At 49.8% G+C, this 12,698-nt stretch overlaps 1 long non-coding RNA gene across 1 annotated transcript in view; it reads left to right on the forward strand.

The window, feature by feature from the left end:
- Window positions 1-457: 457 nt before the first annotated feature.
- LOC137637559 (uncharacterized) overlaps window positions 458-12,698 on the forward strand; it is a 29,245-nt gene continuing 17,004 nt past the window's right edge. The window contains exon 1 of the long non-coding RNA XR_011043703.1: window positions 458-548. This is a non-coding gene — a long non-coding RNA (uncharacterized lncRNA). The remainder of the gene's footprint in view (window positions 549-12,698) is intronic.

Here is a 12,698-nt window from a genome sequence, read left to right on the forward strand (position 1 = left end):
TGTCCTTTTAAATATGAATAATATTTTTCAATACCGCCATGGGCCCTCGAAGCCAATTCGTGACGTCACAAAAGAATTATGACGTCACAAAAGAAAGCCAATGGAGAAATCTTGAAAATATTTAGGTTTTTTAATAGGTTATTCGGTATTAGAAAATTAACCTGAATTTATATTAAAACTAAAAATTAGCTTTGAATTCCATTTTAATTGTTGATTGTCATATTTACGTCGTATTTTTAATAAAGAAAACAAAACATATAAACTGATTGGTCATAGAGAGTTTATCGTGGATGAAAAGTCAATAAATATTTTGTATTTTTGGCATTTACCATAAAATTTTATATAATATACTAAAATATTAATAAAATATATGATATATATCTGATTTACAAATATATTTTATATATTATTGATATAAATATTAATAATGTTATAATTTCTCCGTGTTTATATCCTCAATGCATAACAACAGACGACATCGAAGAAGACAGCTGATCATTACTGAATGTTTGAGAAGAGTTTCAACTAATTTTACCAGTTGTGACGGTGTAAGTACGCCATTTTAAAGCATTTCCATTTCTTTAGAACAATTTAACATGATTTTAGAAGAATTATAACGTTTTAATTACGAGGCTGGTGTTATTTCCAGCGTAATTGCGTCAAATATTTTTACGATCGTAGCTTTTCTTGAGGAAACCAAATGTCTGTTTTTGTTATTTCCTCTTTTTTATTTAAGGGAATTTATTAATATATTAATTTTATGAATGATTTGGAATTTATGAATGATTTAGAGTGATTTACAAGCGGAGGACATAAGCATAAGTTAGTTTATGAAGGGATGGAATGGTCTCCCCGGTCCACAGCGTCGTGGTATATGGCCCGAAATCTATTTATTCCCTCATTAAATTATATATACCATAATAGACAAATTACCCGCATTTTATTTGATTAGTCTAGGCAGCCATTTCTCGTAAAGCCTTCGAAGCGATTAATGACATTAATGCGCTTTATGTGGTCAACTGTAGGCGATACTTACGCATCTTGGAACTTTTGTATATCAGCGGCCAGTTCCTCACGCATTGATTATAAATGGATGTCGACTAACCTAAACTTTCCCCCCCTAACCTAACCTAACCTACAAGCCATGCCCTTATCTACTTACCTAACGGGGGGGGGGGGGGGGGGGGGGGGAGCGCTAAGGCCCTCCTGTGACCCCCATTATACTACCGTATTCTAAGACAACACATACAGGTGGCCGCTATCATACATACACCCCTAGGTGTACATGCACTGTATCCCCTTCCATTCGTATATTTGCCGTCCCAACTATTCTAATTTAGTCTCCATTGGTACCGAAAGGTTTTCGCTCGTGTTGGGTTAGAGTAATGAATGGACTAACGGACCCCAGTTCAGGGTTATATACGCACTGGGGGTTGTGTATGTGGTAGCGGCCACCTGCATGTATGATTAGGGCTGACTTAGAATACGGCAGTCTAGGTGGGTTGGAGGGGGGGGGGGGGCGTTAATCCCCCCGTTAGGTAGGTAGGTAGGTAGGTAAGGGCACGTCTTGTAAGTTAGGTTAGGTGGGGGAAATTTAGGTTAGTTGATGTCCATTTTTTCAAGCAAACTTGAGGAACTGTCCGCTGATATACAAAGGCTCCACGTACTGTGATCCAGTGGATTTCTCGCTAAGGAAACGTAGGCTAGATCCCGTCAGGCATTGTCTTCGGTTAGAGTACAGACAGACCTTAACTTACAAACTTAGGAGGTTCCAAGAAGCTGTTTCTAAGTCGAATTCTGTTGAATTTTGTCATAGGGTAGGCTTAACCCAACTCGCATGCCTACGATTTTCAACTGCGAAAAGTCAACAAATCGTCCTGTTTCATGTTGCAAATGTCATCTCGCTTACTGCATTAGATTACATAATATTTTATTACAGTTCATTATGAGCTTTTGATACAATATCTGAAATTTATGTATTGCCCATAAATAGGTTTATGTTATTTTTTCCGAGTGAAGCGAGCACACGGTGCATTTAAAACCATTAAGGATTATCAAAATATTACCAAAATCCAATGGTTTTTGCCGCGCTGTGCGCTCGCTTCGCTCACAAAAAGGGAAAAACATAAAGTTCCCATATAGTGGCAAGCGGTATTGGCGGGGTGTGACTCTACTGAAATGTTATCATGTATGATTTCAGTTGAATTTGTTTTTGTATCTTCATATGCATATGTTGAACGAATGTCGTCCAACCACTGCAGAAGCTTCCGAATGTTTGTAGGAACTTCTGCAGTTATGTGTTTACCAGTATTCCACACAAAGCATAACGAGAATGGACATCTGCTTAGTTGTTGCCGAACATCTATTACAAACCCGGACCCCATTTGAACAGCTTTGATGTGGCTCTACCACTACTTGCACTTAAAGTTCTGTCTCTATAATGTTTATGAATCTTCCAGAAGGCTAAAATCTCTGGCTGCACCATATCTAACCCTCCCCCATGTTCAAACAGCTTTCTCTTTAGCCAATTGGGGTTGCACGAATGTATTCCTTAATCTATTGGGTAATTTAGGTCAGGGTTTGCGGATTTATTTTGACAGCGTCATTAGTTGAGGTGGTATTTGCAAATTGGCTGCTTGTTTGGTGAAATAAGACCAGTCATCATATGGGAAGTTAATTTAGTGCTTGGTAAGAAATATATATATAGCATCTCCCCAATATATTGAAGAGCAACTGTCTGCACGCTCTCCTCCCGTCCCTCTGGTGGAGGGAGTGGTAGTAGTCATACCCTGGTGAGAAGGGGTACCCCGAGATGCATATTCATAAACCACAATTTCCCACAATTTACCCAAATTGCCGTGTGGTAGTTAGGAAAGGGGGGGTGGGGGTGGGAAGGGTTGAATCTGTGTGTGTGCATATTTGTCTAAATATGTAGCCGTCAATTTTGACGGGCTGCGTACACTGGTACAGCATTCTGTTATCATAATTATCCATAATGCTGTGAAATTAAAGTCGGTTTGTTTACAATACTGTACATGTTATGATATTACTACATTGTTTGTGTATGTATTTCCCATTAATACATACATACATATACCAAAGGCACTTCCCCCAATTTTGGGGGGTAGCCGACATCAACAAAGAAACAAAACAAAAAGGGGACCTCTACTCTCTACGTTCCTCCAGCCTAACCAGGGACTCAACCGAGTTCAGCTGGTACTGCTAGGGTGCCACAGCCCACCCTCCCCCCGTTATTCACCACAGATGAAGCTTCATAATGCTGAATCCCCTACTGCTGCTACCTCCGCGGTCATCTAAGGCACCGGAGGAAGCAGCAGGGCCTACCGGAACTGCGTCACAATCGCTCGCCATTCATTCCTATTTCTAGCACGCTCTCTTGCCTCTCTCACATCTATCCTCCTATCACCCAGAGCTTTCTTCACACCATCCATCCACCCAAACCTTGGCCTTCCTCTTGTACTTCTCCCATTAATGGAGATATTTAATTTACGGGCAAAAAAAATGGATTAGCAGTCTCTTGGTATTTGCATGTTCATTTATGTAAAGTCTATAAAGGCTTGCCATAGAGTTTTGTTATATTCAGAATCTGACAGGTTTTCAAATAGTCAATTAGGGCAATTTGACATAGGGTTGTACAAATATACTGTATGTTTTTGTAAACTAGTACAGTGTGCAGAATTTCATATCAAATACAGTAGGTTCTCAAACCTACGAACTTAACCCTTTTACCCCCAGGCTCTTTGGAAATTTCCAACCCTTAACCCCCAAGGGGTTATTTTTTTCCCAGCACATTTTGCAGTATATTTTTAAAAAATTGCTTTAACAGCCTTAAATTTTGTCATAGAGAGGTCAGGTTGGTCTCATTCTCTTGGAAAATGCCTGAATTTTTAAAAAAAATTATCAAAAATATGGGAAAAAATTTTTTTATAGCATTTTTTTGCAAGGACGTACCGGTACGTCCATGGGGGTAAAGGGATGGGTTTTGTGAAACGTACCAGTACGTCCTTTGGGGGTAAAAGGGATAATTGGTTCCAAGTGCTGTTGAGTAGAATTTTAAATTTCGGCCTAGGGTAGAGCTAACCTGATTTCCAAGCCTATGAGTTCCCGCTACAGAAGTCAACAAATACAGTACAGTAGTTGGGTTTCATATGAAATAAATATCAGGTTATTGCAGATGTTATTTTGCCTACTGTATTAAATTATACAATATGGTTTTATTACAATATATCTTTATCTTATATTTGTTATTTTTCATTTGATTTGTGTTTGTATATTATTATTATTATTATTATTATTATTACTATCCAAGCTACAACCCTAGTTGGAAAAGCAAGATGCTATAAGCCCAGGGGCTCCAACAGGGAAAAATAGCCCAGTGAGGAAAGGAAATAAGTAATTGAAGAGAACAAATTAACAATAAATCATTCTAAAATAAGTATTCAAATGTTTGTAATCTGAGGACGTTCTGTATGCATACTTGCGAAATTTAATATAGCACTATTGGGAAAATATCTTTACAGTTATGTCGACGTACATTTGAAATTGGTATAAATTATTCGTATATTATTATTATTGTTACATTTTTTTATTATGGTTTTTATTACAGTATTATTATTACTACCCCTAGAGAGTTATTGGGTCCTTTGACTGGCCAGACAGTACTACATTGCACCCTTTTCTCTGGTTACGGTTCATTTTCCCTTTGGCTACACATACACTGTATAGTCTGGCATATTCCTTATAAATTCTCCTCTGTCCTCATACACCTGACAACACTGACGCCTCCAAACAATTCTTCATCATCCAAGGGGTTAACTACAGTACTGCAATGTAGTTGTTCAGTGGCTGCTTTCCTCTTGGTAAGGGTAGAAGATACTCTAGCTATGGTAGGCAGCTCTTCTAAGCGAAGGACACTCCAAAATCAAATCATTGTTCTCTAGTCTTGGGTACTGCCATAGCCTCTGTACAATGGTCTTCCACTGTCTTGGGTTAGAATTCTCTTGCTTGAGGGTATACTCAGACGCACTAATCTGTCTTATTTCTCTTCCTCTTGTTTTGCTAAAGTTTTTATAATTTATATGGGAAATATTTGTTTTGGTGGTGGTGGTATTCTTAAAATATTTTTTGTTCCGTAACTGAAATACAAACCACGCTATTTACATAGGGTTTACTTTCGGCGTAGCTGAAATGACGAGCCATTAGATTTTAACGAGGGTTAAACTACCCTCGGGGGTAGGGGAGGGGTAGCTAGCTACCCCTCCCCCCTCCACACACCGGTGAGCTGCCTCACTTCAATTTTGGCTTGGACGATGTAAAGAGGTTTCTGTCTCGTCCTCGCATAATGACAGCCTTAATTTGTTTGCTTTTTCTTCCCGTGTGTGTTTGTTTGAAGTTGGCCTTTACCTTTGCTTTCCACCATGCGGAAATGCCCTGGACTTCCCGATCGCCCCTGTGGAACTTTTATGTCGGCGATCGAGACAGACCCTCACACCCTTTGCCCGCAGTGTCGAGGTCAACGGTGTAGTAGTGATAATCTGTGTATGGAATGTCGGGAGTGGCCTACCTCCCAGTGGGAGAGGTTTGCCCGGCGGCGTAAGAAGAGTTCTAAGAGAGACCGTTCTTTCCCCCAGGGGAAGGAAGGCTCCAAGGACTCTTCATCCGTTGCCCGAACCTCCTCCGAAGTTCCCACTCGTTCGGTCTCTCGTGAGAGGCCACCGAGTGGTAGCGTAGGCCCTTCTTTTGTTTCCCAAACTTGGTGTGTGGGAGAGGGCGTTGCCTCCCATAGCGAGGCAGCTCCCCCTCCTCCTCTGGGGGAGTATATTATTGATTTTGTAGATTACGACCAAACTGTGTCTAATGATGATCTTTTCCAGCTTTGGGCTTCCTTGGGCTTAAGGGCTCACCTCCAAGGAAGCCCTGTTTGATCTGATCCAGTTGGGGGCAGCTGTCCAACAGTCGTCGGTAATACCAGAGGTAGATCCTCTGGCTATTGACGACGTCGTTGTGACAGAGGCGTCCGACGGGTCTGGTCAAACCCCTGCTGCTACTGTTGCTGTTGCTGCTGAAGGCCCAGGTTCCCCCTCCGAACATCCTTCGAGGGGGAAGCTGGGTCCAAAGGTCTCTCCTGCGAGTGTTGCTCCCCCTCCGGGGAGTGCACTAACAGAGACTCCTCTTCGGAGGACCGACGATGCTGATACCCTGTCACGAGGTCATCTTCGCCGTAAGGCTCGCCCTCCTCTTTGTTGCCGAGACCTTCCTTCTCCTTACAAGGGAGTCAAGAGGCGCCTCCTCTTCGGGTCGTCATCCTTGTCGTCCCCTGTGAAGGACTCTTCTCGTCGGGAGCAGACTGTAGCAGTAACTCCTCTGGACCTCTCTGCTGATCGTTCGTGATCTCCTGTGCCTGCCAGATCTTCCTTGCCTACGCAAGCACCGGTCCCTTCGGGGCAGAAGGACCTCTCTCACAATGTGGGTGAGGCCTTTCCGCGCCAGGTTTCACCTGCGCGCCCTTTAGTAGCGCGCAAGAGCCACCGCTTTCCTGATCGCCAGTGCCCGCCTGCTCGTCAGCGCTCTCCTGCTCGCCAGCGCTCTCCTGCTCTTCTGCTCGCCAGTGCTCTCCTGATCGCCAGCAATCTCCTGTTCGCCAGCGCTCTCCTGCTCTTCTGCTCGCCAGTGCTCTCCTGATCGCCAGCGATCTCCTGTTCGCCAGCGCTCTCCTGCTCGCCAGCGCTCTCCTGCTCGTCAGCGCCCTGCGCACAAGCACTCTACGGCAGATGAGTCGTCAGACTCTTCTCGCCAGCGCTCTCCTGACCGCCAGCCCTCTCCTGATCGCCAACGCGCCCGTTCGCCAGCGCTCTCCTGCTCGCCAGTGCTCTCCTGCTCGCCAACGCTCTCCTGATCGCCAGCGCGCTCCTGCTCGCCAGCGCTCTCCTGCTCGCCAACGCTCTCCTGATCGCCAGCGATCTCCTGTTCGCCAGCGCTCTCCTGCTCGCCAGCGCTCACCTGCTCGCCAGCGCTCTCCTGCTCGTCAGCGCTCACCTGCTCGTCAGCGCTCACCTGCTCGCCAGCGCTCTCCTGCTCGTCAGCGCCCTGCGCGCCAGCGCTCTACGGCAGATGAGTCGTCAGACTCTTCTCGCCAGCACTCTCCTGATCGCCAACGCGCCCCTGTTCGCCAGCACTCTCTTGCTCGTCAGCGCTCTCCTGCTCACCAGCTTTCACCTTCTTGCCAGAGCTCTCCGGCTCAGTGTTCGCCTGCGCGCATGCACACTTCAGCCTGTCCTGCGCGTCAACAGTCTCCTGAGCGCCGTCAACCTCCGGCGCATCAGCGCACTACGGCACGCCCAGTTGCTGATGCGCGCCCAGCGCACCAACGTTTACCCACACGCCCACGATCTTCAGATCTGGGCGCAGGCAAGGAAATTGTTCCTTTGCCTCGTCAGCGTTCCCCTACGCGTCAACCACCGCCTGCGCTCCAGTCTCCAGCGCGCAATAAAGTGCATGTGTGCCCGCGCGCCCACGAGCCAGCTCCTGAGCTGGCCCGCGAGACTTCACCTTCGAGACCTTCAGCCACGGCGCGCCATCCTACGCGTCAGCGATCTCCTACGCGCCGGCGTTTTCCTACGCGCCCGCGTGATCCTTCAACTGCGCGCGAACGCTTATGATCGCCACAGGGCTCCGACTCGCCCACGCGCCAACTCACCTGTACGCGGTCGGTCGCCCACGCGTTCCACGCGTCATCGATCACCAACGCGCCGTTGTTCGCCAGCACGCCATCACTCGCCAACGTGCTTGATCTCGCCTAAGCTACATCGTTCGCCTACGCGCCATCATTCTTCTGATCGCCAGCGATCACCCAGGCACTCGCGCTCACCTTTGCATTCTTGCACTCCCTTGCCTGCGCGCCCACACGCCAAGTCGCCAGTGCGCCCACACGCCAAGTCGCCAGCGTGCCTACACGTGCCCGCGCCCTCATCTCCACGCGCCTGCGCGCGACCCCGTGATTCTGCCACCGCGCGAGTGCCAGCTCGACCCGGTAATTCTGCCACCGCGCTAACACCAGCGTGAACCAGCGATCCTACCATCGCGCTACCTCCAGCGCGATTCCCGCCGGGTTTCACAGCGCGCCCAGCATTGCGAGGCACCGGGGCCGCGTACTTCCAGATTGTCCTCGCGATCACCATCGCGGAAGCGCCAAGCACGCTCCCAGGAGCAGGAAGAGTCATCGGAGAGGTCCGGACAACATTCTTCTTCCCTTTCTTCTTTTCAGGCAGGCCCTGTAGTATCCACTCCGAAGGATCAACCGATCCCCTTCCCTCCAGCGGGGGTTGCTGACACTGCGTCAGTCAGCCGCCAGCCTTGGTTCGGTTCCCCGATGAAAGCGGTGGTGCAGGCTATGAAGCCTGCCCTCGCTGATCTGGGACTGAAACCAAAGGCTCCCTCGCCCCCACTGAAGAGAAGGAGAGGTTTGGATTTCGCGGTGACTTCTCCCAGGGTTAAGCTGGCTCCCAAGAGGTCCGTCGGGAAGGCCCCATCCCCCTCGCAGACATTTTCTCCTTCTCCTGTGGACGAACCTTTCCCGTCCTCGGGAGAATCCAGCGAGGTGAGACACACTCCCACGGCACCAATGGGAGGAACCCCACCTCAAGGAAGAGAAACGTCTCGCGTAGGAGGGACCTTCCAGACCACTTTGCTGGAGTCCTGTATCCCTCCCAGGAGGGAGCCCAAGGACTCCAAGACGTTACCCAAATCATCGTCGAGGTTTCGTCCAGAGCCAGCCCTTCCCCGGGAGAACGTCCGCGTGTCCCCCCATGAAGAGCCAATGGGGACAGGAGACTTAGCTGCCAGTCCACAAGGAGGAGAGCAGCGCGAATCGGAGCACGCCTTCTGGCAGGTCCTTGGACTAATGAGGCAACTCAATAGTTTCAAGGATCCCGAGACCGCCCCTCGCGAAGGCAAGGATACGGTCCTGGACCAGGTTTATGGCATTCAGAAGCCCCCCAAGACCAGTGCAGCCCTGCCCTGGGCCCAAGGGGTGAAGTGCGCCAGGGACAAGGTCGAGGGCCAGCTTTCCGAGCTTGCCTCCTCCAGCCGTTCTTCTGCCGGGAGCAAGCTCCTCCCACCTCCTCGCGTGCAGCAGAGGAGGTACTTCGAGATCATGGAGGAGCCTTGTTTAGCTCTTCCCCTCCACCACTCTGTGGAAGAGCTCACCAGGGGTCTCTCTGTAGAGAAACTCAATGCCCGGCAGGTGGCATTCACAGCGTTGGAGGTCCTGAGCCAGGAGAAGGTCGCGAAGTGTGCCATGCAGGCCACTTCATGGCTGGATGTCTGGCTAGGGTCTCTGGGCATCCTATTGCGCTCTGAGGACTTGTCCAGGGAGAGCAATAGGAAGGCCCTGGAGACCTTCCTCCTTTCGGGAACGCGCTCTATCGAGTTTTTAGCTCACCAGGTCACTAACCTGTGGGCTAACTCGATTCTCAAGCGCCGTGACACGTTGACCGAGAGGTTCCACCCGAAGGTCCCCGCTATGGATGTCAGCAAGCTCAGACACTCCTCCATCCTTGGAGGAAGCCTGTTTTAGCCCAAGGACGTAGAAGTGACAGCTGAGAGGTGGAGGAAGACGAGAAGATTCGCTCCTCCAGAAGGCCCTTACATCTCTGCCCTACAAGCCTCCAGCTCCTTAACAACAGCAGCCTCGCAGGACACCGAAGCAGGCTTTGGCAGCTAAGACCAAGGTGTCTAAACCGCAGCCCTTTCCTGTCAAAGACAAGAAGGGCGCAGAGTCCTCCAGGGGAGGCAAAAATCCTAGAAGGAGCAACCGAGGCCGCAAGTGCTAGGATTGGCAATCCCCCTGCGTGTCCACCTGTGGGGGGATGCCTACAAAGTTGCGTGCTCAGGTGGCAGCAACTCTGGGCCGATTCCTGGACGACCTCTGTGGTCGGACAAGGATATCGCGTCCCGTTCATTTCATCTCAACCTCCCCTGACAGCGAATCCAGTGTCGTTGAGCTCATATGCCACGGGATCGGCAAAGGGGCTAGCCCTTCGGGCAGAAGTCGAGACCATGCTCAAGAAGGATGCTCTCCAGGAGGTCGTGGACGGCTCCCCAGGCTTCTTCAGTCGACTCTTTTTTGTAAAGAAGGCGTCTGGAGGCTGGAGACCCGTCATCGACCTCTCAGCCCTGAACAATTTTGTCAAGCAAACTTCGTTCAGCATGGAGACAGCAGACACGGTCAGACTTGCAGTGAGACCGCAAGACTTCATGTGCACACTGGATTTGAAGGACGCGTACTTCCAGATCCCAATCCATCCGTCTTCCAGGAAGTACCTACGTTTCAGCCTAGACAACAAGATCTACCAGTTCAAGGTGCTGTGTTTTGGTCTCTCCACAGCACCTCAGGTGTTCACCAGAGTGTTCACACTGATATCTTCGTGGGTGCACAGGAACGGCATTCTGGACGACTGGCTGATCCTGGCAGACTCGGAGTCGACCCTTCTTCGACACAGAGACAGGCTTATGGGAATTTGCCAAGATCTAGGGACCATGGTAAATCTCGAGAAGTCCTCTCTGCTCCCAACACAACGACTGGTATATTAGACACCGATCTCCACAGAGCCTTTCTATCAGACGACAGGATAGCAAGGCTGAGGAGGGTTGCAAAGACTTTCCTCAGTCGAGAAGATCTTCCAGCCCAATCGTTGTTACGTCTTTTTGGTCACCTAGCCTCCTTGGCCTGTCTAGTTCCCAACGGCCGCTTCAGGATGAGATCCCTGCAGTGGCGGCTCAAGTCCCGGTGGGATCAAGGCATCGATTCCCCGGACTTCCTGGTCTCGATAGGACCTGGGAACGGACGGACCTGCGGTGGTGGCTGACCGACGACAACCTTCGAAAGGGAGTGGATCTTCTCGTCCTTCCCCCGGATTTGATGCTGTTTTTGGACGCGTCAAAAGAAGGGTGGGGGGCCCACGCTCTGAACCAGAGGGCCTCAGGCCTATGGTCAGAATCAAAAAAGTACCTCCACATCAACTTGCTAGAGCTGAAGGCCGTTTCCCTGGCCCTTCAACAGTTCCAACAGACCCTGGCGGGCCACTCTGTGGTGGTGATGACCGACAACACCACAGTAGTGGCTTATATCAACAAGCAGGGAGGTACCTTTTCACAACAGCTATCCCATCTTGCAGTAGAGATACTAAGATGGACCGAAGTCCACTCGATACGTCTATCAGCTCGCTTCATTCCTGGGAAATGGAATGTGCTCGCTGACAATCTGAGCAGAGCTTCGTAGATAGTGAGTACCGAGTGGTCTGTGGATCCTCAGATAGCCAACAAAGTCCTGACTTTGTGGGGTTCCCCGACAGTGGACTTGTTCGCGACAGCCTTGAATTTCAAGCTGCCGCTGTACTGCTCCCCAGTCCCGGACCCCTAGGCACTCTGGCAAGATGCCTTCCAACAACGGTGGGACAACATCGACGTCTACGCCTTCCCACCGTTCTGTCTGATGAGAAGGGTGCTCAACAAGACCAGACTATCGGGCAACCTGTCGATGACCTTAATAGCTCCGCTATGGCATCATGCAGAGTGGTTTCCGGACCTTCTGCTGCTCCTGACGGAACTCCCGAGAGAACTTCCCCCACGACACGAGCTACTCAGACATTGCAACATCTTCCACAAAGCCGTAGCATCGCTTCGGCTTCACGCCTGGAGACTATCCAGCGTCTCCTCACAGAGAGAGGCTTTTCGCAACAAGTTCTGGAAAGGATGTCTCGACACCTGCAAAAGTCATCCCCAGGGGTCTACCAGGCGAAGTGGAGAGTCTTCTGTGGTTGGTGTCGTGGGAGGGGTATCTCTCCCCTCGATGCCTCTATTCCAGCAATAGCGGAGTTCCTCGTTTATTTGCGGGAGGAAATGCGCCTTGCGGTCTCGGCGGTGAAAGGCTATCGGTCAGCCTTAAGCCTTGCCTTCAGGCTGAAAGGTATAGACATTTCCTCCTCGCTGGAACTTTCCTTACTCATACGTAGCAACGAGCTTACCTGCCCTCAGTCGGAAGTGAGACCGCCTTCTTGGAACGTGGTTCTTGTCCTCAGGGCTCTGAAGAGACCCCCTTTCGAACCATTACGCCAGGCCTCTGACCAACACCTGACTTGGAAGACGGTATTCCTGCTTGCTCTGGCTTCGGCCAAGCGAGTCGGTGAACTTCATGGTCTCTCATACGACATCGCCCATTCAAGGGGATGGGGGGAGGTAACGTTCAAGTTCGTCCCTGAGTTTGTTGCCAAGACTCAGAACCCTGGAGTTCCGGACCCACGGTTCGACTCCTTCAGGGTTGTGAGTCTCCGCTCCGTAACAGATGACCCAGATCACCTGCTACTCTGCTCAGTAAGAAGTCTGAGACGTTATCTGAAGAGAACAGCTGCAGTTCGTCCCCGCGTGCAATCCCTGTTTGTGAGCACGGGTAGGAAGAAGAGGAGGGTCACCAAGAACACCATCTCAGCCTGGATTCGACGGACCATCCATCACGCCTTGAATCCAGACCCTCCTCCGTCATGTCGCCCTAGGACACATGATGTCAGGGGCATCGCCACGTCCCTGGCCTTCAAGAGAAACTTCTCTGTGACGCAGGTTCTACAAGCTGGAGTCTGGAAGCGTCAGACGACCTTCACAGCCCACTAACTGCAGGACGTGAC

This window comes from Palaemon carinicauda, unplaced genomic scaffold, assembly GCF_036898095.1.
Source record: "Palaemon carinicauda isolate YSFRI2023 unplaced genomic scaffold, ASM3689809v2 scaffold848, whole genome shotgun sequence".
NCBI lineage: Eukaryota > Metazoa > Arthropoda > Malacostraca > Decapoda > Palaemonidae > Palaemon > Palaemon carinicauda.